The sequence below is a fragment of the Delphinapterus leucas genome, chromosome 10, assembly GCF_059928025.1.
Source record: "Delphinapterus leucas isolate spDelLeu-1000000601 "Yukka" chromosome 10, BTC_Dleu_Yukka2, whole genome shotgun sequence".
Taxonomy (NCBI): domain Eukaryota; kingdom Metazoa; phylum Chordata; class Mammalia; order Artiodactyla; family Monodontidae; genus Delphinapterus; species Delphinapterus leucas.
Genome location: NC_143138.1, coordinates 55,395,701 through 55,423,133, shown reverse-complemented (window position 1 = coordinate 55,423,133; position 27,433 = coordinate 55,395,701).

Genomic DNA, 27,433 nt, shown 5'->3' with positions numbered 1-27,433 from the left:
TATAAAAACAATAGGTTTTCTGTCTATAAGGGATTGCATTCTAAGAACAAAGAGAGAGAAAAGATAAACATATAACCAAGAAAACCTGCGTAATGTGGTTGTAGATAGTGGCAAATGCTAGCGGAAATTAAAAAACAGAATGATTGGGTAGATACACTGGAGGCTACTTGAGACCAAGTGGTCAGGAAAGTTCCTCTGAGAAGACAATTGGGTTTTGACTTGAAAGATTGGAAAGAATCACGTCTACAAAAGAGTGTCTAAGGAAGTCAGAGTTGCTAGTACCTGAAGAGTAAACTAGCTTCACATGTTTGCAGAACAGAGCGAGGCTATGGAAGTTAGAGTTTAGAGAATAAAGACAGTTTCATGAGAATTTCAGGGAAGTAGCCAGAGATTTGTTCACGTAGAGTATGGGTATCTGTTGAGAATTTATTTTTTTTCAAGCTCTATTGAGACATAATCGATATATAACATTGTGTAAATTTAAGTTGTATGATGTGATGATTTGATACCACAATATGGTTAATTAACACATCTTCACCTCTCATAATTATCTTCTTGTTGTTGTCGTTATGGTGAGAACATTAGAACTCTACTCTCATAGCAACTTTCAAATGTACGCTTTAACTGTAGTCACCAGGCTGTACCTTGCATCCCTGCAACTTACCTGTCTTATAATTGAAAATTTCTACCCTTTGACTAACATTCCCCCTACCTCTGTTTCCCCTACCTCTCAGCCCCTGGCAGCCACTATTCTACTCTGGGTTTGATGTTTTTATATTCCACACAGAATTCAGTGCAATTGAAAACAGGAAAACAGTAGAGAAAATTAATAAAACAAAAAGCCGTCTCTTCAAAAACAATAAAATCGAGAAACCTCTAGCACGACTGAGAAAAAGAGCAAAAGGCACAAATCACCGATATCAGGAATAAAACAGGTGGCATCACAACAGATCCTGAAGTTATCAAAAGATAATAATTGAATACTACAAACTATTTTATGTTCCTAAATTTTATGACTTAGAAGAAATGGACCAATTCTTTAAAAACTGCAAACTACCAAAAGTCAACCAAGTGAAATAGATATCCCACATTATTCTGTAACTATTAAAGAAATTGACCTTTCACTTAAAAATCTCCCCAAAACAAAATATCCAGGCCCAAGAGGGTGTGGAGAAAAGGGAACCCTCTTGCACTGTTGGATGTAAATTGATGCAGCCACTATGGAGAACAGTATGGAGGTTCCTTAAAAAACTAAAAATAGAGCTACCGTATGACCCAGCAATCCCACTACTGGGCATATACCCTGAGAAAACCATAATTCAAAAACAGTCACGTAGCACACTGTTCATTGCAGCTCTATTTACAACAGCCAGGACATGGAAGCAACCTAAATATCCAATGATAGATGAATGGATAAAGAAGATGTGGCACATATATACAATGCAATATTACTCAGCCGTAAAAAGGAACAAAACTGGGTCATTTGTAGAGATGTGGATGGACCAGAGTCTGTCATACAGAGTGAAGTAAGTCAGAAAGAGAAAAACAAATATAGTATATTAACGCTTATATGTGGAATCTAGAAAAATGGTACAGATGAACCTATTTGCAGGGCAGAAATAGAGACGCAGACGTAGAGAACAGACATGTGGACATAGGGAGGGAAGAGGAGGGTGGAATGAATTGGGAGATTACGTTTGACATAAATACACTATCACGTGTAAAACAGATAGCTAGTGGGAACTTGCTGTATAGCACAAGGAGCTCAGCTCGGTGCTCTGTGATGACCTAGATGGGTGGGATGGGGGTTGGGGGAGGGAGGTCCAAGAGGGAGGACATATATGTATACATACAGCTGACTCACTTCATTGTATAGGAGAAACGAACACAACGTTGTAAAGCAATTTTACTCCAATAAAAAAAAAAAAATCCAGGCCCAGACTGTTTCATTGGAGAATTTTACCAAACATTTAAAGATGAATTAACATTAATTCTACACAATTACTTCCAGAAAATGGAAGAGGATGGAGCACTTCCTAACTGGTTTTATGATACCAAAATTTTCCTGATGTGAAAATCATAGCATAAAAAAGTAAACTATAGATGAATATCTCTAATGACCTTAGATGTACAAATCCTCAAAAAAATTAGCAAATTATATCCAACAATATGTAAAAAACATATATCAGGACCAAGTAGGACTTAATGCCAGGTATGCAAGGCTGGCATTCCATTCAAAACTCATTTAGGGATTATGGATGGGGAAGCAGGAGACCTGTGGAGGTATAAAGCAGTAGCAAAGGAACCTCATGGTAATGGTACAGGTAGGGATCTTGTTTGCAACAGTGGTTATAGGAAACAATGCATGATAAAATTGTATAGAGCTACACACACACACACACACACACACACACACACACGAGTGCATATATAACCGATGAACTTTGAGTAAGCTCTGTGTATTTTATCAGGAAATTATGATTAGAATAGGACAGGCAATGTATAAGGTAAGAGTAGCAAAGATTATTCAGAAATTAAAGTCACAAAGCTTCATATAAAGAAAGCACAGGAAATCTCGACCATGGTAAAGAAAAAGAAATCCACACCTAGACGCATAGTAGTGAGACTGTATGCAACTAAAAAAAAGAAAATCTCAGCAGCTGTTAAAAAAAGTGATCATCTAAAGAGAAATAAGACAGCTGCTTTCTCAGTAGCAAAATGGAATGTAAAAGATAAGTCAGTGATATCACAGAAGTGCTGAAAGAAACCTAAAGTTGTTCAAAGAGGACAAAATAAAGAAATGTCAGAGAAACAGAAATGAGTTTTTACCCAAAGAATTTCATGGAAGGGATTCCAGAATAAAGGAAAATAGTCATAAAGGTACTCTGCGATGCAAAAGGAATGGTGAGGCAAGGAATCCATGGGTAAATGTTAATAAGCACTGACAGTATAGAAGAATATTTTAAAAAAATATTTATTTATTTATTTGGCTGTGCTGGGTCTTAGTTGAGGCATGCAGGATCTTTAGTTGTGGCACGTTAACTTTTAGTTGAGGCATGCAGGATCATTAGTTATGGCACACGAACTCTTAGTTGTGGCATGTGGGATCTAGTTAAGCTTTGACCAGGGATCAAACCTGGGCCCCCTGCATTGGGAGTGCAGAGTCTTAGCCACTGGACCACCAGGAAAGTCCCTAGAAGAATATTTTTAATGTCTAATTTACAGGGTTACAAAAATACAGAAAAAACACATTTTTAATATCTGATTCGTTGGTAACCAAAAATAACACAAAGTACAAAATGGAAGGCAATGTTTGGAGTTAAAACTGTCTAAGGCTCTTGTTTGTTTAAGAGGAGTATAAATACACTGATTTGATTCATTTTTTAAGTTATGTATGTTAATCAAAAGTAACCATTAAAGAGATATAAAGTGAATTGAAAATTTTCAAGCCAGTGAAGTGGAAAAATAATTAAAGCCTCTATATATTAAAGGAAAGAGAAAAGTATGAAAAATTGAAGGCAAAAGGAAAAGAAAATGCAAATGTTGCTGTTGTCACAGTAATAAAAATGCATTAAAATATTTCATTAAAAGATACAGATTGTCACATAAGGTAACAAAAAATATAGCTATATGCATGTTTAGAGATGTATATAAAACATAAGGACAAAGAAAGGGCCATAGTAAGAGAAAGAAAAAAGATGTATAGAGGTGTTAATGGGCTAAGGAATTTGGACAAACCATCACAGAAAGAATGATTTAAAAAGCTGTGGAGACTTCTTTCTTCTGTTTGTTTGTTTGTTTTTTTTGAATTTTATTTTATTTATTTTTTTTATACAGCAGGTTCTTGTTAGTCATCAATTTTATACACATCAGTGTATACATGTCAATCCCAATCTCCCAATTCATCACACCCCCACCCCCACCCCCGCCCCTTTCCCCCGTTGGTGTCCATACGTTTATTCTCTACATCTGTGTCTCAGTTTCTGCCCTGCAAATCGGGACTTCTTTCTTCTGGCACGATGGAGTGAGAAGGTTGAAAAGTCACTTCCCCAGAAGGCATCTAAAAACTCGGAAAAAATGGTCCCAAACAACCATGGCAATGCTCAGAAATTCACGTAAAGGCATGCAACAAACTAATATGTGTTTATCAAAACTGCTGAACTTGAGTACGAAGAGTATGAGTATGTGGCATTCTTGCCTGGAGCTGCCTCCTTCCTCACCAAGCTCAGTCAGTATGGGTTTTCAATCACAGCAGGTGGGCTATGGAACAATAAACAGAATCCAATTTTTCTCCCTTCTAAACCCAAGAGGCTGTCAGGTATACTGCGTAGCTTCTCAGTCTCTCTCTTCTGAATTCAGCAAAGCCTTTGGGAGAAAAGGAGCTTCAAATGACAGTCTTACCCATCTGAGTTTTCATTTTTTCCTAGATCTTTTGTTCTGGTAATTCTTCACGAGCTTGTTATCAATCCAGTCACTTTTAGGCTTTGTTTCCAGTGATTCTAATTGTTCTCAGCAAGAGAGTTGGTCTATGGGCTTCCCTGGTGGCGCAGTGGTTGAGAGTCCACCTGCTGATGCAGGGGACATGGGTTTGTGCCCCGGTCCGGGAAGATCTCACATGCCGCGGAGCGGCTGGGTCCGTGAGCCATGGCCTCTGAGCCTGCGCGTCCAGAGCCTGTGCTCCGCAACGGGAGAGGCCACAACAGTGAGAGGCCCCAACAGTGAGAGGCCCGTGTACCGCAAAAAAAAAAAAAGAGAGAGAGTTGGTCTAATTTGCCTAGGCTGCCATTTCCAGAAGCAAAAGCCACTAATACACCAGTTACAGTGTTCAGAGCCCCTGATCAGAGTGAAACTTGTCTATTAAATACACAAGCATGACTTTTCAAGGTCAGAGCCTTTAGGTCATCTCCATCTGAAACATCCAAATTGTGATGTTCACCATTTACTTGGGGTTCTCGTCATCTTCATGATGAGTCCCTAGGGAGTTCATGAGATAGACTGTGTGAATAATTTGGGAATCATTAAGCTCAAAATAGTCATCGGAATATCCGTTATCAGTAGGCGCCACTAGAGTAACCAGAAAGGGCAAGGTGAGGGACTTTCAGCTTTGGAGGCCATTTAAGGGGAAAATTTTAAAGGATGGTGAGAGAAGTGTCTTTGATAAGCTTCAAAGAGGCACTTGAAAGAAATGGGAAACATGCTGACCAGGTGGGTGAGTAGAGGTCTCATGGTCCTGAGGGCAGCAGTAAGATATTCAGGAATATGTAACCCCAGCAGAGAGACCCGAGTAAAGGAGCACAGGGATCCAGGCGAATGCACAGAATTTGTTTGCTCCATTTATTTTTTGCTTTCTATTGGCTGGTGGTCAAACACTGACCCTTTTGTAATGGCACCTCTAGATGTTTTACACTATTTTAATGTAGTCTTTAGTCTCAGAATGTGTTACCATGAGGACCTGAATTCAGACAGACTTTTTTTTTTTTTTTTTTTTAACAATGAGATGAAAGTGTTTTCCATTCAGGACATGTGATAAAGACCTCAAAATCCCCCCACGGTGAAGTTCCAACCCATGATTCATTTAGAGTTTGAAAATAGTAACAAAGATATTACAGATATAGAGAGACCAGACATAACCGTGTGCCATCACATCTCCATTATCAAGCTTTACTCTGCCTCCCTGATACTTGTTCAGTCCTATCCATTCAACTGCACCTTAAAAACCTTAGAAGCAGCCAAAAAGGCAAATTGTTTAGAAAAAATGAAGAGAATTCTAATCATATTCTCAAACTCACACCACTTGAAAATGCATTTCTCTATAGACTTAGAATGCTACCTTTAAAAAGCCAACCTCAGGTACACCATAGTACTGGCCGTGGCTTTCAGGACCTTCAGAGCCTGGGTCCGCAGGTGGGCATCCAAACCGGCTGTCGTCACCACTAGCCCTCAAGGCACCTTTGTGAGAATTTGAAATCACACTCTCTCCCTTTGTGGAAACACAGCTGCATTGACATGTGGCTTGGGTGAGTGGACAGTGGATGTGTGTGAATTAGAAAAAGGATCTATGGACTGATGCTTGGCAAGGGAACTTGGACTAGATTTCAGCTGCTACTCACCCCCTCAACCAGATGTCCTTGTGAAGTGAATTACGTCTGGGATGTCCCTGGAAGCAATCTTATACAAATTTTAGGAGTTGTTCATGTCACTTCCCTGGCACATGGCTCTGGCAAAGTCATTTATCTTTGTTGTTATAAAGCCTCATTTTGAGGTCCAATTATGGGCTAGAAGATTACATTTCAGAAGGATTCATAATTTTTGCTATAAATAGTGGAATTTTAAACATGAATTTCAACACAGTAGTGTTGGGATGTTTACTATTAATACAACTACTACTATGACTTCTAAAAATAATAGCTAACTTTTATTTATTTATTTGTTATTTATTGTAATAATCCCTCAAGCCAGAGTGGAAAGCACATAATGCATGGACGCTATAGGCAAAATATGGTAACTTAACAATATCTGTTTTTCCTACTTCAAATAGTCTGGACCAAAGACCTTGCCCATATATAATATGTTTTCAGTAATTGTTGCTGTGTGAAGGAAGGAAGGAAGGAAGGAGTGACAGAGCAGGACAAGTATCTCTGCCACATAGCCATCAAAATAACTCACTGTCTCTGATGGAATAGCAAAAATCAGAGTTGCTTTGAAATTGGGCAAATCTGGATTTGAATTCTGTATCCAGGATTTATGAACCAGATGGCTTCAGGGAAGTCATTAGTCTTGCTAAACTTTAGTTTCTTTACTTGTAAAATTGGGAAATAATCCACCCCCCACAAAGTTCATTTGATATATGGTAGCTTTTATTTTTAGCTTTTTAAAAAAAATAAACAGCGTCTCCCCTCTCTTTACCTGTGGTGCAAACATCCACCTAACATTGAAGGCCAGAGATCTAGGATTTGTTCTTACGCTTCTTTCCTTGCCAACCCCCTCATACTCAAATCAGCCCCTCAAAATGCTACACGGCCAACGCAGTCATCTTCCTGAATTCTGTCCTGACCAATCTACACTTTTGTCTGCACCTTCAAGCTGCCCATCCCCCGTCCATTTCCTACAAAGCAGATTGCAAACTTTTAAAATAGCATTCAAGGCCATTTATTGTAAATCCAGTCTTGCCTGTTCCTTTAGACTAATTTTCTGCCTTTCTCCCATCCCTGCACCACCCTTAAGCCAAGAGACTTTTGTCCAGCTTAAAATTCTGTAGGCTTCATTATTGAAACAATGGCTGTATTAAATGAGCTTTTTAAAACTACTTGTGCCTGCCTCTCTCATCCCCAAGAGGTTTTGTGATAATCCCTGGGTGTGTCTTGCATCACTCCAGTTGATTGAGATTCACTGGGTTTTGATTTTCCAGCATGCTTTCCCCATGTGTGGAATTTCTCCCATCTGCTTCATTAAAAGCAAAAAACTGATCCAACATGCATGCACCTAAAGTCACAGGTTTCAAACTTATTTTAGCTCTTCAGTAACGAGGGTTTCTCCATATCTCTCTCTCAGAGAGATTAGGGGAAAATGGAAATATTGTTGCTTCTCTTTATCAGGAAGATGGTGAAAGTCATCATTAGTTGGCCTTATAAAAAGTAATGAAGCTGGAACACCATAATTTTTTTTCCACCTTTTTTTTTTTTTGCCTCTAATTCATTGTCTGTCTTTTGTTTGCCCTCAGAAGCAATAATCCCAATGGAAAAAAATTTTCTCTTTGATCTGTCTTGACAAATCAGTTTGAGGTTTCTAAAACAGAGAAGTGGATATGGATGAGAGAAGAGTCAAGTCTTAAAACGGTATTTGATTTTTATCACCAAGGCTACAACAGTTAAGACTATCCTGCCTGTCTTTTACAAGCTCTTAAATAGACAAATATCTTCTTTGGACAACTTTATTTTAGTTATAACCCAGCCACCAGCAGTAGGAAGAGGACGGGAAGGAAGAGGAGGAGGGAGAGGAGGAGGTGGGGGAGGGGGAAGAGGAAGTAGGAGGAAAAAGGGGAGGGGAGGAAAGGGGGAGGGGAGGAAAGGGGAGGAAGAAGAAGAAAGAGAATATAAAGTAAGCCATTTACACTTGGAGAACTTGTTTTTGTAAGATGCCCAGGTTGATTTTTCCGCCAGAAAATGCCATCTGGGAATTGTTATCCATTTTAGCAAAAGGACATGGAGGATACAGTAGCACTCCAAGAATGCAAACAGCATACAAATCCCACTGCTTTCTTCTATGGGAATTTTCCGTGAAAACTGTGTGAAAAGTGGATGAGGAACCCTCACTATTTTTAACTTAGGAAATTACTACTGTTTTGATTCTAAGAACATCTTCTTCAAGATGAACAAATTCACTGTAGTTTAGAAGAAATAACATGCAAAGAAAGAGGTAAAGGGCTTGTTTACCTGATTCTTAATGATCAAGATTGCCTAATCGGTTTATTCAGGTTTACTCAGCATATTGAATGGTAGCTAACTTACCAAAAGAGAAAAGGAAAAAGTCTGATTTAATTTCATCATCCATTCAAAAGGGAACAAACAGTCCACTAATCTGAAAGAAAAAAATATATATTTTTTCACAATTTAAGAGGAATTTTCTCACTAAACTCTAATTGATTTTAAGAGTCTCAAGTTCTGTTTTTCTCTTAGATCATCTCTACTTCCAGCAACTTGTTCTAGACTGCAGAGTGAGAAGACGGTGCTTGAGGGCAGGTCCTGGAAACCCCCATGTATTAGGAGACCCGGACAGGGAGAAGGGATTCCTTGATCGCCTCTCAAAAGGAAAAACTTCTCATGTTGGGATGAGATCTTTACTTAGCCATTGGAGTTGAGGGCGTGAAAAGAAATTGTGAAGTAGCCAGTCGCTATGTACAACTAAAATTTTGAGTTTTAAAACGAAAAGGCAGGTTTACTTTTTAGAAATGCAAAGCTAAGCAGTGCTGAGGAATGAGGAAGCTAGGAAGGTTGGGTGGCAGCAGCCTTGAGAAGGTCCTGTGGGGAGTGACAGTCCGAGGCTTCAGCCTTGTCCTCTGTCAGTTCTCAAAGATCTATATGAAGATTGTGTTTGCGCTTTGGCTTCGCAGAAACCCATGGAGGTTTTTCCCTTCCTCTTGGGAAACAAGGTTTTTCTGGCTTGAGTATTTTGGCAAGGATGAAAGATGGGTCCCCCGGCTCCAAGTCCTGTAAGAAATAATAACTTTTACTCCAACAAAGCCTTTGTTACCTTGTTTCTCTGACTCAGCCTGATTCCAGTGTGAAAATTCATGAGGATTCACTCCCTCTCTGATTCCACAGGGGGTGTCCCAGAAATCTGTACCATAATCATGAGAGCTTCACTAACCAATGAGCTTAAAATATCCCCTCAAATAAGCCAGTCCCAGGGTCCAAAGTGAAGGGAACTGTTTTCCCCAGGACCCAACTTCCCTTGGGTACACTCTTAGCTTCTGATTCTAATCCAGGAGAATGTTTGAGAATAATTGATGGAAGATAAAGAAAAATTCTTAAACATTCTAATGTAAACAAATACATTTACTTCACTTCCTCTTAAGCTCCAGTAAGATGGAAGTAAAGCAATAAAAATGTGGATAGGTAAAGGAAAAAGAAAAGTATGTGATATGAGAATTAGTGAAGATGCAGCAGCTTATTTAAGATGTTATTTCAATTAATTTTGGAAGCAGGAAAGAATATGGACAAGTGAAAACTGACATAGCAGAGCTGAAAGTGTGCAGTGGGGGAGCCTTTAAGGAACAAACTGATTCATGCCACAGAGCTCTGGAAAGGCTCAGAAATTGGAAGTTCCAGCTACCTTTGAAGGTGGATTCCAAGGCTGGTGTGTTGGGTGGAGGGACAGGAAAAAGGATGGAAATTTTGTTTAAGGATCAGTTAGACCTATCACATCATTCTCCAGATCCATACAACCAGGTAACAGCCACTCCATAACCCCAGGACACATTAGGTTTACTTTCTGGAGAAGCTGCAGTTACGGATCATGTGGTCATGACATGGCTAGTGTGATAGAAATTCCCAACTGAAAACACATGAATGATGAGAACCTCTGCCCTCTTCCCCTGCTGAGGCCACCAGATTTATCCACTTCAGGCAGGACTGGAGATGTTTCCTCAGCCCCAGAGACCATAGATACAGAGAATGACATTGGGGGAATCTTAATTAAAAATTCAGTTTAACTCCTTATCATTCTACATTCAAAACCACCTGTCAGTTTGCCTTTTGCATGGACTGTCAGTTCAAGGAAGATTTTTAGATTTTTAGTGACGCAACTGCAAATTTGAACAGACAGCCAAGAATCAGAGGAAAGCTTAAAGTGAAGCCTTTCTTTATGAATTAATGCCAGGTTATAGAAAATTAAACAAAACAGTAAAGCTGTAAGAATTAGCTTCAAAAAAATGAAAAAAATACATAGTTTAATAATAGAATATGGATTGGATATAAAAATATTTAAATGGTTATAACGTAAATACTTAATATTAATTAAACCAAAATTTGTGGTATTACCATAGCAGGGAGATGGAGAAGGAAATGCCTTTATAATCACTATAAAAGAAATAAGTGGTCATTTTCTATAATATAGAGTTTCCTGATAATGTTCACTTTTTAAAAATTCAAGAAATACCTATAAAAACATATATGAATTGACTCATCCATGCCTGATACATAATTCTCTGTTTTCAAGATCATGCTAATTTTAAATCTAAATGGACCCTGATCACGTGTATCCCTGATAAGGGTCTCCACTCTCTTGATTATTCTACATGGACATGAAAAAATGTATTTTCTCCTAATTAAAAAATTGTAATTATAATTTATATAATACTTACTATGTGCCATTTCCTGTCCTATGTGTCTGAGTTCATACTCTCAGTTAATCCTTAGAACAACTAGTGACAAAGCTATTATTGCTACCTCATTTTACAGATAAGACCGAGCCTCAAAAAGTGTGCATAATTTCCTTTAATTGGTTTTGAGATGATGCTAGCTGGAAATATGGAAGCAATTTCCAGGAGAAATAGCAAAAAAGTTTAAAATATCTGCCTCTAAGAGTAGGAATTAAGAATGGAGAAGGAGGTGTATCAGTATTCACATGCTGTATAACAAACCACCTTAGGGGCTTAAAAAAAATGAACATTTATCTCTTGAATCTTCAGTTTGGGCAGGGCTTGATGGGAAGAGCTCTGCTCCTTGCAGGATCAGCTGGGGTGGCTTAAATGGGAGGATCTACTGTTGCAGCAAATTTGAGAAAATATTAGAAAATGGAAATATTGGAAAGCATGGACAATTTAGGAAAGTGCATTTATATATGTTTATTTGCATTTAAACAGCAATATTTGCTTTTCATCCAACATCTGATTATCCAAAGTAGGACTGCGTGGTAAGAATTGACCATGACATTCTGGGCTAATGTCAGCCTGTCCTAGACAACCCCAGCCTTGAATTCCTGTGATGTTAGAATTCACAACTATAAAAGGTTTGCAACTGTTGCAGATAAATAAAGAACACATGTGAAATTGAATATCAGAGCCAAATGCAGTGGTGTTACATGTTCACCTTTCAATGATACATCCAAACAGGTGCAAGCAGAGCTGAGACTATGAACATCAATCAGCAGGAATCATAGCTGAGCCCCCAGGATCCCTGACACCAGCATAGCATACAGACAAGATTCTGCAGCTGTCAGAATATCTGGTGCTTGAAGCTGCATTCCATGACTTTTCACTGATTGACAGGTCTCTTCCAGATGCCTTGGGATTTTATTGCCATCTGGCATTGTTCCTGTCCCTTATCTTGGGAGTGTTTTATGATGATTAATTGATTACACTCCAGAAAGGCAGTATAGAGGAGAGAGGAACAAGTGGCAATCACTCTCTTTCAGTTAAAGGTAGAGAGGTAATCAAGCATTGGGAAGTTAGATGACTCATACAAGGTCATAACATCCCAGATTCTGATACCAGATCATATGTTCATTTATTATTTCATATTATTGAACAATTGTATGTGCTGGGATCCGAGCTTAGGGGAATGAATAAAATGAAAGACTGCCCTTGTGGAGCTCCCAGACTTACAGAGAAAAATATATAAATTCAAAATGTTGGAGGAGAGAGGCATGTAAAAAGCACAGTGAAAACACATGGGAGCTTGCAAGACAGGATTCAAGAAGGCAACATCTGTCTTCAGTTGTCAGACATGAGTGTGAATTTGCCCTTATGGTGGCCATGTATTGTTTGTATGGGATAAGGGGAGGGGGAGAAGCAGTCTCAGATGTCTAGGAAGCATTGTGTAAAAAAGCCGAGGGGCATGACATTGTACTTCCTCTTGTCTGAACATTCTTTGCACCAAAAAGTCGGCTGTGTGGCTGGGCAATATATCAATTATAATTTGCATTTTCTGAACCACATGGGTTAGACCAGAGTCATCGTAACATATCTAGAGAAGAAAGCATTAAATAATTATGACAATTTAGTAAAAATGGTTATGTCATCTATAAAATACATGATAAACTTTTTGCTGTAAAACGTTATCTTGAACAAAAGGAGAAAAATACATAGAGAAAAATCAATGCTAAGAGGTACAGAACCAGAGGATCTAGCGATGGCCCATGTTAGGCTTCTGCTCTTTAGACAAAACTGGATGCAGAAGTCATTTGAACAGCTTAAAGTTAAAAGTAAAATTGGAGATGACCAACTACTCCTCAATCATGGGGTCTTTTTATAAACACACCCAACTTGCTCTGGCCTAGAAACGATCAAGTCCAATCTATTCTTTGTTCTTCGCAGATTAACATCTGCACTTCACTGCTAAATTCCTGATCTCAATAGTGTTCACCTTCCTCTACTCACCTTTGTCTTAAAATTCGTTGTAATCTAGCCAGGGGCCCACCTCTCTATTTCTGCCCCAGCCCCCAACACTCATACACATTGTATCACTTATCCATTGTCATGTAATGAACTGCCCCAAACTTGGTAAAATGAAACAAAAACAATTTGTTATCTATCACAATGCTGGAGGTTAGGAATTGAGGCCGGGCTCAGGTAGGTGGTTCTTTTGTTTTCGGTGATGCTGACTGGGGTCACTCCAGTGGCTCCAATCAGCTAAGAGTTAAGATGGAACTAGAACATCCCAGGTGGACTCTCGTCATTTAGGGTCTCTTTTCAGATGTTTTCTAATCATTCAACTCATTAGCTTGGACTTCCTTAGACCATGGAGGCTGGGCTCTGAAAGGCAAGAAGCAGAAGTTACCTGTCCTCTTAAAGCCCATTTTTGGAAGTCCCAGAATGTCACTTCCACTGCGTTCAATTGATCAAAGAAAGGCAAAACTGTAGTCTCTACCCCTTGATAATGAGCAGTGGCATTTGTTTACAAGGAAGGGAGGAACTGTTGGCAGCTATCTGGAGACTGTCTCCTAAACACATACACTCAAATGAAGCTGCTCTCGGAGATCGCAAATGGCATGCTCCCAAATATATTATAAACCTCTTTTCTCAGACAGTATCCAAGGTTATTTTTTTAATTTAATAGGTTTCCTAGGGATGCCATAACAAAGCACCACAAACTGGGTGGCTTAAAACAACATTTATTCTTTCATAGGTGTGAAAGCCAGAAGTCCAAAATCAGGGTGTTGGTAGAATTGGTTCTTTCTGAGGGCTTCAAGGGAGAATGGGTTCTATGCCTCTTTCTTAGCTTCTGGTGGTTGCCAGCAATCCTTGGTGTTGCTTCGCTGGTAGATACATCACTCCAGTCTCTGCTTTTGTCCTCACATGGCATTTTCCCTGTGTCTCTGTGTCCAAATTTCCCTCTTCCTATAAGGATACTTGCCCTATTGGATTAGGGCCCACCCCAATGACCTCATCTTAATTTGATTACATTTGCAAAGACCCTATTTCCAAATAAGGTCACATTCTGAGGCACTGGGAGTTAGGACTTCAACATATCTTTGGGAGACATAATCAACCCATCACACGCGTTACCAAAAGTGGCACCAGGACTGACATCAGCAGCAACTGAAACTATTTAATACCACCTACTACTATCATGTCCAACGTTCCACATTTTTTTTTAACTTACTCTTGAGAATCTTGATAGCGGTGTCTTGTTTTCCATTGCATAGCTCCTAGCTTGGTGCTAAACAAATTACAAGTACCTATTGAATCTAGTTGATTTTGATTACGTGACCTCCTGAGTTCATGGGTAGCAAAGAAGAATGGGATCATCCCCACCAGGGCTGCATAAATACATAAATATGCACATACAAAATCCTACACAGTTGAAATTGTCTGACAAAGAGCAGTTACAGAGCTCTAAGTTCAAGAGTGAATAGTTGTCTGCTCTGAATATAGCTGCTTCACCCAGGTAGGAGGTTGGCTTCAGGCTTATTTCAATATGTTGTGTTGGAGGGAAATGATTTTATGGAGACTACTGGAAACAGACACATTGTTTCAAGCTGCACTTATTTTATAGTGCAAACTCTTATCTATCTTACTGGCAGATGAATAGTTTAGATCTCTAAATACCAGGCTATTCAAATGTCAAAATTGCTCAGACGAAAACAGAGTTCCTCAAGCACTAATGGTCATCGGTCATCACCATCAACTGGAAGATGTGTTAAACTGCTGATTCTGTTCTAATCAGCCTGGTTCTACTGTCTTTGTTCTCTCTCAAGGCCATGGTCTCTAGGCATAGGAGTGGCACCCAATCAATATCTATTGAATCAATATTAATGTCATCAACAGAAATAATTGTAGGAGTAACATCATTTTTTGAGAAGTTTTTCTCAGGTAATGTGCTCCGTACATGATTCATATTAATTCACTAATCACCTGTTAAGCTTTGAATAAAATTCTATTATTATCCGTGTTTTAGAGAATGAGAAAACTGTGGTTTGGCTGCGGTAAGCAATGGAGTCAGATGGGTCCGGCTTCAGCCACACACTACTGGCATTTCAACCTGCTTAGCACAATTCAGTCCAGATCTTCCTTGACTTAGGATCAACCCATTACCAGTTGAAAATATTGTTAAGTCGAAAATGCATTTACTACACCTACCCTACTGAACTGCATAGCTTAGCCTAGCTTACCTTAAACGTGCTCAGAATGCTTACGTTAGCCTAGAGTTGGGCAAAATCATCTAACACAAAACCTATTTTATAATAAAGTGTTGAATATCACATGTAATTTATTGAATACTGTACTTAAAGTGAACAACAAAATGGTTGTATGCATTCAGCCCGTACAAATGGTCAGTGTATGGGCTGTTTACCCTTGTGATCACATGGCTGACCGTTCTTCACCGTGAGTCATGAGAAGGGTCATTTCTTCCTTGCTTATCATCCATGCATGATATTTTCTTCCCTCTGGACCTGGCTATACTCCTTGACATGGTTTCATATAATTGTCAATCTACAACTTTCTAGAACATTGTTGTTCAAAATGCAATGTTCCAAGTACTGCAAATGGTCTATGGTTCCCCGATCACCTCATTCCTTTTAATGTATCTTTGTTAACAGCACTCTTTAACAATGTGACCTTAATTGTTATTTGTATGAACCTCTTCTCCAACTCTGCTTGAAGTCAAAGATTGGGTCTAATTCATCACCCTTTGTTTAGTGTATACCTTGCATGTAGTAGAAACCGATATACTTTCACTGAATTCCATTTAGCAACTTCAATGTGTTCTTTCCTCACCATGTTACAAGTCTTCATGCTCCTTTGTTCAGTGCAGAAAATGCCATTGATGTGGTTAACTTCTAAAGCAAGCCCCATTCTCACTATCATATTGCCTGCAAAAAATGATTAATATATGAATATATATTAGAGGTAAGAGCTTCTCCTTCTAAAGATTCTGAGTGGCAATATGGCAGGGAGATGAAGATGACAATTTCAGTAGGCTTGGGATTGAATCCAGGCTCTAATACTTATAAGTTGTTTGTCCTATATGCTTTCTCAGCCTGAAATGGGGCACATTGCCAAAATGGGGATAATAATGCCTATTGTACAAGATGACAAGGGTGACTAAATTAGATACTATGTATCAAGTGCTTAGCTCCATGGCTAGTATATAATTACAGCACAATAAATCATACATGTTACTACTACTACTGCTGCTACTGCTACTACTGAATACAATTCTAGAGAGCGAATCTCAACCTGCCGTCGCTGCCTTAGTAACTGAAAGTGCATTAGAGGATGGCCTGGCTCAGAAACAAAGGTTGTCTGCCCTTAGAACAATCATGACAGTGCACATTTCAGATTAGCTGTGATTGAGGGACAGGGGAGGAAGAAATCATATTTTTACAAACATAGAGTTACAAAGTTAGTTAACTCATGGTTCCCAAGAGCCCTAGTGTTATCTCATTTGGTTCAGGAAATGGAATTAGCTTGCCAAGGCAGATTTCATTACCATTGTTCATTCTGATTTAGATTGAGAAAGGGGGGGAGGAAGGAGGAAGAAAGTGTGTGTGTGTGTGTGTGTGTGTGTGTGAGAGAGAGAGAGAGAGAGAGAGAGAGAAACTGTCTTGAAGCCTGCATTTTACAAATGCACCAACAGCTATATATTGCCATGCATCTTGCTCTGTAGCAAATACACCAGGATCATTGTAGGCATTTGGTGTAAACACAGACAGAGACACACACACACACAGTACATCTTATTTGACACAAGGGGAAAAAACAAGAGAAGAACTCTCCAGAGCTTCAGAGACATGGACAGCTTCATCTAAGAACTCAGGGAAAAACTGAGAATTTCAAATTTTGGTGAGCAACTTATTTGTTCAGCCTCACAAAGTCCATTTTTCTTCCTGACTGATCTCATTTCCAGATAGAATCATCCCATGTCCAAATGCAATTGCCTAAATTGAATATGTGCGACTCACAGCCCTGTTTACGTAGTATTCTTTCAACTCCAGGACCAAGATAGTGATTTTGTCATCATCACGGGGACTCAACCAGTCACCGTCAAGCATCCAGGACTCATTTGTACTCATTAAGAAATAAAATTACTGACCACCTGTGCCACTGATACACATGACTAAGGAAAAGGTGCAAAACTGCAGAGAGTTGGGGGAAATGGCGCATAGGCTTTCAAAAATAATGGTTTCTGAGTCTTACCAACCTATTCCTTTTTTTTTTTTTTCCCAGTACGCGGGCCTCTCACTGTTGTGGCCGCTCCTGTTGCGGAGCACAGGCTCCGGATGCGCAGGCTCAGCGGCCATGGCTCACGGGCCCAGCTGCTCCGCGGCATGTGGGATCTTCCCGGACCGGGGCACGAACCCGCGTCCCCTGCATCGGCAGGCAGACTCTCAACCACTGCGCCACCAGGGAAGCCCTGACTATTCCTTTTTACTTCTTTATATTGCAGTGATCCCATACCCATGTCAGAGTAATTTCCCCAAAGCACAGTTCAGATCCAGCGATACCCTGGTCAAAAGTCATCTCTAGTATTTTGACTCTCAAGAAGTGATTTGTAGAGAACTGGCTCCTGTGGTATTGGTAGGTTTCTTATAGGCTGGGGTCCTAATGGAGATAATCCAGGGGAAGCAAAACAGCATGAACAAACAGAGGAGGCAGAAGGAGTTTGGGAAAGAGCAAATAACTCTTCATCGTTGAAGCATAAACTTTCTCTAGTCAAAATAATACTGCAATGCTAACAGTTTTACCTTTGGAGCTCCTTGATTTAGATCATATTAGATACAGATAGATGATTGATAGGTAGATAGATAGATAGATAGAATGAGCTAGATTTAAAGAGAAAAGAGAGTAGAGAGGGGAGACAGAGAGTGGGGGAAGATATAATAAAAGAAGAGTAAGACATTTAAGCAGAGGACTATAGGGGCTTCCCTGGTGGCGCAGTGGTTGAGAGTCCGCCTGCCGATGCAGGGGACGCCGGTTCGTGCCCCGGTCCGGGAGGATCCCACATGCTGCAGAGCGGCTGGGACTGTGAGCCATGGCCACTGGGCTTGCGCGCCTGGAGCCTGTGCTCCTCGGCGGGAGAGGCCGCAGCAGTGAGGGGCCTGTGTACCACAAAAAAAAAAAAAAAAAAAGAATCCGCCTGTCAATTCAGGGGACAAGCGTTCGCTCCCTGGTCCAGGAAGATCTCACATGCTGCGGAGCAACTAAGCCCGTGTGCCACAACTACTGAGCCTGTGCTCTAGAGCCACAACTACTGAGCCCACGCACCACAACTACTGAAGCCCGCGTGCCTAGGGCCCGCGCTCTGCAACAAGAGAAGCCACTGCAATGAGAAGCCTGTGCAGCACAACGAAGAGCAGCCCCCGCTCGCCGCAACTAGAGAAAGCCTGCACACAGCAACGAAGACCCAACACGGTCAAAAATAAAAAAGTAACATAAATTTATTTAAAAAAAAAAAAAGTACTATACAGAAGCAAGTCCAGGATCATGAAGAACGTCTCAGATTACACGGACGCTTGCTTCTTTGCATTTTAATCTGTCTTCCACAAGTGAGGCACCTATTTATGGTTATTGGAAACTTCAGTTCATACTGGAAAGTACAAACTTCTCTGAATTATTTTCTTTCACTTTTTCTAGCCTGCCTTTATAACTGCTGCAGAAGTTAAAAAGAGTGGGAAAACTTTTGAACTCAATGCAAGAAATTATCTTTTGTGTGTGAATTTCAATCAAGTATTAGGGTCCCTGCCCTGGTTCTGTCAAACACCTGTCCAGGGTCCCTCTGACCCCACTCCTCTCGTTCTGTCTCAATTAGCCCATCAGCACCTACATGTTCAAATCCCTGCCTCATGCTCCAACTTCATTCAACTTCATCTCTTATTACTCTCCCCCAACTAGCTTCGCAACAACCATACTGGCCTTCTTGGAGTTGCTAAAACAAAGCAAACTGAACCTGATTCAGAGCCCTTCACTCCTCAGTCTCTTCTCTGCAGATCTGTTTCCGTGAACTTGACAGGACTTCCTCTTTCTCTTCATTCAGTTCTCTCAAAACACATCTCCTTGGGAGACCTGCCCTAATCACACTGGCAAAACTCACCCCCAGTCACCCTCTACTATAGATCGCTATCAGTTATCTCCACTATTTTAAATGATCTTATCTACTCTTGTCTACATGCTGTCTATTTTGTAAATAATGATAACTGACTGTAAACTTTAATGGAAAGGAAAAAAACCTTGACAAAGCATCAAAACATGGAAGAGGAGGGGCTTCCCTGGTGGCGCAGTGGTTGAGAGTCCGCCTGCCGATGCAGGGGACATGGGTTCATGCCCCGGTCCGGGAAGATCCCACATGCCGCGGAGCGGCTGGGCCCGTGAGCCATGGCCGCTGAGCCTGCGCGTCCGGAGCCTGTGCTCCGCAATGGGAGAGGCCACAACAGTGAGAGGCCCGCGTACTGCAAAAAACAAAACAAAACAAAACATGGAAGAGGAGCAACGATGAAGAGTGAACACTGATATGGAGGCTTTACTGTAAGACTACAGTAATCAGGACAGCATGGTATTATTGACAGAACAGACTCATAGATCAATGGAACAGAATCCCATGCCTGGAAATACACTCACACAAATATCGTCGACTGCAGAAGGTCTGCTCCCAAGGAGGTGGAGCATAGAAACTTCCTCAAAGAGTATGGAAACAAGAAAAAAACATGAAATAACTTTACTGTGGATAAACCTGACATACACTGTTCAGCCACGTCATCAACATTACGGTAATAAGCTATGTTGGTTGTATGCACACTTCATATGATGTGATGAAATTGACACTTTACCTTGGGACCTCCTCCCAAAACCCACACCCCAGTCTCATTATGAGGAAGACATCAGAAAAACCTCATTGGAGGGATATTCTACAAAATACCTAGGCATCAAATTTCAAACCTGCAAAGGTCATCAAAAGCAAGGCAAGACTGACAGACTGTTATAACCAAGAGGAACCTCAGGAGACACAACTACTAAATTAATGTGGTATCCTTGACAGGATCCTGGAACAGAAAATATGTGAAAACTAAGGAAATTGGAATAAAGTATGGGCTTTAGTGGATAAGAATATATTAATGCTACTTCATGAATTGTGATAAGAGTGCCATACTCATTGAGGATTTTAACCATGGGGGAAACTGGGTGTGATATATACAAAAACTCTGTGTATTATTTTTTCAGTAATTCTTACAATCTAAAACTGTTCCAAAATAAAATTTTATTAAAAAAACAGCAGGGCTTCCCTGGTGGCGCAGTGGTTGAGAGTCTGCCTGCCAATGCAGGGGACACGGGTTCGTGCCCCGGTCTGGGAAGATCCCACATGCCGCGGAGCGGCTGTGCCCGTGAGCCATGGCCGCTGAGCCTGCGCGTCCGGAGCCTGTGCTCTGCAACGGGAGAGGCCACAACAGTGAGAGGCCCGCGTACCGCAAAAAAACCCAAAAAAACCCCAGCAAACTCTACAGTGTCTTCCTTTGTGGAATTAATATGAACATAAGAATATTAAGATCTTTAAGAAGCCCTCCAAAAATCAACAGATTGACAATGGAAAGCATTAGTACCACCCAAGGGATTAGGACTTTCTCACTATTGCAATCCCTCATTCCACGATGTGTTTAGGAACCACACGTTCTAGAATGTTAGGTTGTGAATTTTCCCCTATAAGTTTTCATATATGCTCACTCTTCACTGCCTCCCGGTCTTTATGTAAGTTGCTTCTTGTACTAAGAATAGCCTTCCCCAGTAACAGTGAGAAGTTAAACTCTACCAGTATCTTAAGACCCAGCAAGAAGGCTGCATCATCTTCCATCCACTTGCCCCTAATCCTCCCATCCAGTCTTCTCAAGTAGGAATAAAGCTCCTGAATTCACCACAACTGTAAGCATTTTTCAGTATCTTTCACATGGCATGACTTTTTTTCTCATTTTTGTCCAGGTCTTATCTTGTCTCTGAAAAGTATAATCTTGGTTGCAGGACCCAAGGCTGATTCATCTTTATATTCTCTCACAGCCCCTTGCACAAAGCAGAGAGTTACTCAACTGGTGGGTATCGGTATTCAATAGATTACCTGCTCAATTTATGAAGGAAAAAGCATAGTTCGATTCTATTAGATTATACAGATGTTCTCAATTGTGTCTTAATTTCTAACCATACAGGATAGCTGGACCCTGAGAGATTAATTTTCTTTGAACAAGGCGATTGATGTCAAAGGAACAGCAACAACAAAAAAATCAACATGGGCGTCACTTCTGATTTTGACACGTGTATTTTCTTGGGCCTCTGGGCATCAAAGTCTCCCTTGCAAGCTTTGATGCATCACTTCACCACTAATGAAGATCTTCTTCAAACTCTTCTTGTTCACACATCCAGCTTCCCCTGCAAGATCTGAACAAATGTCAGTTGCTTCCTGTTCCAGTTAATCACTCAAGATGTGTGACAGCATCCGATTTTAATGAACGCCACCAGAGTGCCCGGTCCCTGTAATGCAGCTAGCTCCCCTTCTTGGCTCACAGCCCACGTTAACACTGCTTTGATGATGTGGATACAGCAGAGTCTGTTGAACAGATGTAATCACAAGCTACCCTCCATTTAACAGTCAATCATTTCAGCTGACATGATGTCCTTTTGGCTAGGTGTTTATGTACTTATAATGTTCTCGACTGTCTGTAGAATTCTTAATCAGATTGATCGGTTGGTTGAAACATGTGCAGGGGTTATGTTCCTTGTTCTGCCATCCAAGGTTTAAAAAATTTCTCATTATTTATCTAAATTAAATAAGATTGAATTCTGAGCCTATACTCCCCTGGGTGACAAGAAATTCAAACCCAGTCATGTTTGAGGATTCCCCTTTTCTGGGGCTGCCAAAAATTGTTGAGTGACATGAGGGTATGGTGTAGATGAGTTTAGAGATAAGTTCATTATCATTGTCTCCTAAATGCTTCTTATCTGAACTCAGGAGTTGCCTCAAAGATGGCTTCCCCTGCTTTTTTAAAAAAAATTTTATTTGTTTATTGAAGTATAGTTGATTTACAGTGTTTCGGGTGTACAGCAAAGTGATTCAGTTATACATGTATATATAAATGTATGTATTCTTTTTCAGATTCTTTTCCATTATGGTTTATTACAAGATATTAAATACAGTTCCCTGTGGTATACAGTAGGGCCTTGTTTGTTTTATATATGCTAGTGTGTATCTGTTACTCTCAAATTCCAAATTCAGTGATAGAATTCTCGCCTGCCCCCTGCTTCTTAAATAGGCATCTTTTGAGGTAAATCTCACTGCTACTAAGAAACAGCTACATAATTTGTGGGGCTCAGTGCAAAAAGAAAATTCAGGGCTTCTGGTTTAAATTTTTTAAGAGTTTCAAGATGGTAAGAGCAGAGTTTTAAAGCAAGTGCAAGGCCTTCTAGGCACGGGGTTCTGCAGGGCTGCACAGATGGTGTTTCCATGAGCCTGCCTTGCCACTCCTGTGCTTTATGTTAGAACTCTGGGTCATCCCTAGTCACCCGATCAGAGTTCCTGTGAGTCTGGCTCTCTAAGGAAATAGGTAGGTTCTTGTTAATTCCAGGATCCACAAAACCCAACTGCTCTTTTCTAGGCTTAGGAATTTTCTCTTCATTCTGGAAACTTTCCTTCCCTTCTCCCACCCTGTTCTTGCAGCAGCAATCTGCTCTCCTCCTGGACAATCCTGCTCTTGTCTTCTTGAACTTTAGGTTGTGGGAGCAGAGCATCTTCAGCTTGCCCCGAAGCTTAGGGAGGTGGCAGTTCTCTGTGACGGTGGGGCTCAGTGGGGTCCGGCAGCAAAGCCATCCCCCAGAAGCTTGTTAGAAATGCAGAATCTCATTATCATACTAAGTGAAGTAAGTCAGAAAGAGAAAGACAAATATCATATGATATCAATTATAGGTTGAATGTACAAGTTGATACAAATGAATTAATTTATACAACAGAAACAGACTCACAGACTTAGAAAACAAACTTGTGGGTACCAAAGGGGAAAGGGGGTGGGGGAGGGAAGGATGGGGAGTTTGGGATTAGCAGATGCAAACTAGTATATATAGGATGGGTAACCAACAAGATCCTACTGTAGAGCATAGGGAACTCTTCTCAGTATCCCGTAATAAGCCATAATGGAAAAGAATATGAAAAAGAATGTGTGTCTATGTATAACTGAATCACTTTGCTGAACACTAGAAGCTAACACAACATTGTAAATCAACTGTACTTCAATTTGAAAAAGTTGCATGCAGAATCTCAGACCCCAACCAGACCTGCTGAATCAGAATCAGCATTTTTGCAAGATCCCCAACTCTGGGGCTCAAGGCATTGCTAATTCTTCTTGGGATAGGGAGGTGCAAAAGATAATTAGTTCTTCTGTTTTGTTCTTCTGCACTAAGATAAATATACAAACTAATTATCCACCTAATATTGGTAGCTATTAAATTAATTGGCAACAGAATTGAGCCTTTGGTATAGAGCAGGAAGTTACAAAGTCTCATGCTTCCAAAGGCCAGGAAGGATGTGGGCAGCTGATTGTGGGTGAGGTGATGGGGAGTGCCGGGGGAGGTACAGGCTGGGGAAACATTCTTTCCCACAGCTGCTGCAATGAAGCTGCAGGCATCCAGTGGTGGGGATCTTCTGATGCTCCAGAGAAGGTGGGAATTTGGACTTTACTTGAAAGCTGCAGCAACTAGTGCAAAACTTTGAAAACACTGTAAGGACCAGATAACGCACATTTTAAGATATATTTAGGTGGCAGTGTGATCAGTCATGTAGAACTTTATAATAGATGGTTTTGCACAGGCATTTGGAAGGCAGCGTATTATAAAAGAGTAAGTCTCCATCACTCATTGTAACCTTAAATAGATTACATGACATCCTTTTTCTTTGATTTTTCTCATTCATGAAACCTAACCCAAACTATGGTCGCAAATTAGAATAAATGGTATGTGTGTGCAAAGAGCTCTGGGTTTCTGGGGTAAGCATCGGTAGATGGTTACAAAATTGTCAGCAGTTACTCCCCTTCCTGTATCTGTACTCCATATGATGTAACTTTGCAGCTCATCCCATCAAGAGGTGAAGACTATTTCTCCCCTCCTTGAACCTGGTCTGGCCTTGTGTTTTGCTTTGGCTAATAGAATGTGGTGGAAGTGTGTCGGTTCTGAGCCTTACTTCTTCCTCTTTTGTCACCTCCTTGCTGCCTTGAGAATAAGCAGGATAGCCTGATGGAGGATGAGGGACCACATGGAGCGAATACAATCCATCCTAGCTAAGGCCATCATGCACCTTCCAGCCCTGTCGACCCAGCAGCTGATCAAACTGATCCATCAGCTCAGCCAAATAACCTAAAACATTGTGTAATCTTCTTTGTATTAATCTTGTTTAGCTTTTGCCTAGCTTCTTGAATCTGTGGGTTTATCATTTTTAGCATGTTAGGAAATAGCTTGACAATTGAATCTTTAATTATTGCATCTTGCTATCCTCTAAGATCTTCTAGGACTACATTTACCTGTATGTCAGACCGTTTGCATCCTACACATTTCCTATGCTGTCCTGCCCGTTCCATCATTTTTGTGCGTTTATGCTTTAATTTTAATATATTTATGTATCTGCTTGTGGGTTCACTAATTCTGTCTTCTGCTCAGTGTATCTTTCCATCCATCTAGTAGTTCTCAGTTAATAGGCAGTATATATATATATATATATATACATATAAATATATATATATAAAAAAATATATATATTTCAGAATATCCACTTTTATTTTAGAATGCCCATTTGATTCTTTTCTGTAGATTCCATATCTCAATTGAAATTCTTCATTTTTTCAGACATTTAAAAATCTATTTTTTCTAACTTATTTATGTGGCCATTTTAAACTTCCCTATGTACTTCTATATCTTATCTTTGGATTTGCTTTTATCATCTGATTATTTTTTTAAAAATTCTTCTTGCATGTCTTTAAAATTTAATTTGGGCATTGTCGATAAAAAATATAGAGACTGATGATGAGATTATATTTTTCCCAGCGAGGGAAAAATAATGAAGTAAATTCATTTTATTTTATTTATTTCTAAATTTTTGGCTTCATTGGGTCTTCGTTGCTGTGCGTGGGCTTTCTCTAGTTGCGGCGAGCGGCGGCTACTCTTTGTTGCAGTGCGCGGGCTTCTCATTGTGGTGGTTTCTCTTGTCGCAGAGCACGGGATCTAGGCTCATGGGCTTCAGTAGTTGTGGTGTGCAGGCTCAGTAGTTGTGGTGCATGGGCTTAGTTGCTCTACGGCATGCAGGATCTTCCCGGACCAGGGATTGAACCCCTGTCCCCTGCACTGGCAGGCGGATTCTTAACCACTACGCCACCAGGAGAGGCTTGAAGTAAATTCATTTTAGAATTAATAACTACTAAGATGAAAACTAGAATATCTGGATTCTACTTCTGACACTGTCACTGTGAGCTTTCAAAATTCACCCTCAGGGGCCTCTGCTAACATTAAATGCTCTCTGCAGTCTTGTTAGATGCAAGAGATTACAATTCAGTGATTTCCTCCTGCTACAGTGATGTGTCAAATCTCTTGGAAAGGAGAAGAATAAACAACGTTTAAGCTTAATAATACCTTTCTGAGATGAGAAAACTCGAGCCCCAAACATTTATTAACTCGCCTGCAGTTGTAGAAATTACTCAGAGCCTTCAAAGCAGCTTCAGTAGCGGACATTTGGGTATATCAAGAAAATCAATCAGGACCCCAAAGAAGCACATTTCTTTCAAGAAAATCCTAAATATGGTTAATTCAGTTTTTCTGTTAACCTATGGTATTGGCATTCAATGGGCATTCAATGAGTGTCTAGTCATTGTTATTTACAGCAGTCATAGAAATAGGGATGAAATGTTATTTGAACTCAGCTAAACACAAAAGTACCAAAAATACCCAAATGTCCAAAAAGTTCTGAGAAATTCAATCTGACTCATCTTGGCAAATAATCCACAACTTGAGACATCTGTCTCTCTCTCTCTCTCTCTCTCTTTCTCTCTCTCTCTCTCGCGCACACACACACACACACACACACACACACACACACACACACACCCCTTCTTTTCTTCCATTAATATAGCTTTAGTTCTGCTTTCTCTGCTAGGAAAGTCAAAAACCCATAGGCAGCTGTATCCAGGTGACCATATGAAGTAACATTTCACCTAAGAGGCAAAAAAAATGCTACCACTGCTCATGGATGAACTATTAAACTTCCAAACATTTATCCTTTACTACACTATGATGTTTGTAAGAAGAAATGTAGGCTATTTCTCAGTTATGAAGTCTCACCAAACTCAGAACTAAAGTGATAAAACTACAACAAACAACAACAAAACACCTTTTCCTATGTCTTCAAATAATGTTTACTTTGAAATCTCAAGGTTTCAGGAAAATATAGAGAATAAATTTTGCAAACAGTCAGCTCTTTAACCATCTATTTTTTGTGTCATTATTGTTTTTACATTTCATTCCTATTTTATATTTCAGATCAATTTGAAGCTTCTAATATAAATATGCCCTTTCCATTCTTCACCCTCTTCTTCTATTATGAAGCAGTAGTCTAAATTTACTATTATTCACCTGCATATTTTATTGCACATTTTAAATTATACTTTATCCATATTCATGAACCACAATATTATTTTGAATGTTTTCAAGTTTATTTAAGTATTATATTTTAAATATTTCTTTTCTATTTGCATGTTTATCAGAAATTTGTTTTTGAGATTTTCCCGTGCTGATATGTGCAGCTTTAGTTCATTCATTATTACTGTTGTATTTCATTTCATTGTATCAATGCATCAGTCCATTCTATTTGTAGGAATTTAGGCTGATCCCAATTTTTCTCTTTTAAAAAAATTGCCATTAGGGACTTCCCTGATGGCGTAGTGGTTAAGAATCCGCCTGCCAATGCAGGGGACACGGGTTCGAGCCCTGGTCCGGGAAGATCCCACATGCTGCGGAGCAACTAAGCCCGTGCGCCACAACTACTAAGCCTGCGCTCTAGAGCCCTCATGCCACAACTGCTGATCCCACGTGCCACAAGTACTGAAGCCCACGTGCCTAGAGCCTATGCTGCACAACAAGAGAAGGCACTGCAGTGAGAAGCCCCTGCACTGCAACGAAGACTAGCCCCCGCTCGCCACAACTAGAGAAAGCCCACACGCAGCAATGAAGACCCAACGCAGCCAAAAATAAATAAATAAATAGATTAATTTTTAAAAAATTGCCATTAATCATTCTTGTGTGTTTTTGTTTACCTGTACAAGGGGTACTCTGGGCTGTTTTTCTACAAATGGTATTGTTGGATGCTGGATAAGCTTATTTCCAACTTTACTACATAATGTTATTTTCTTTTCCAAAGTGACTGTACCGATTTACACACGAATCCAACCCCCCACCCCCAATTGTGGATAAGAGCTTCTCATTCTC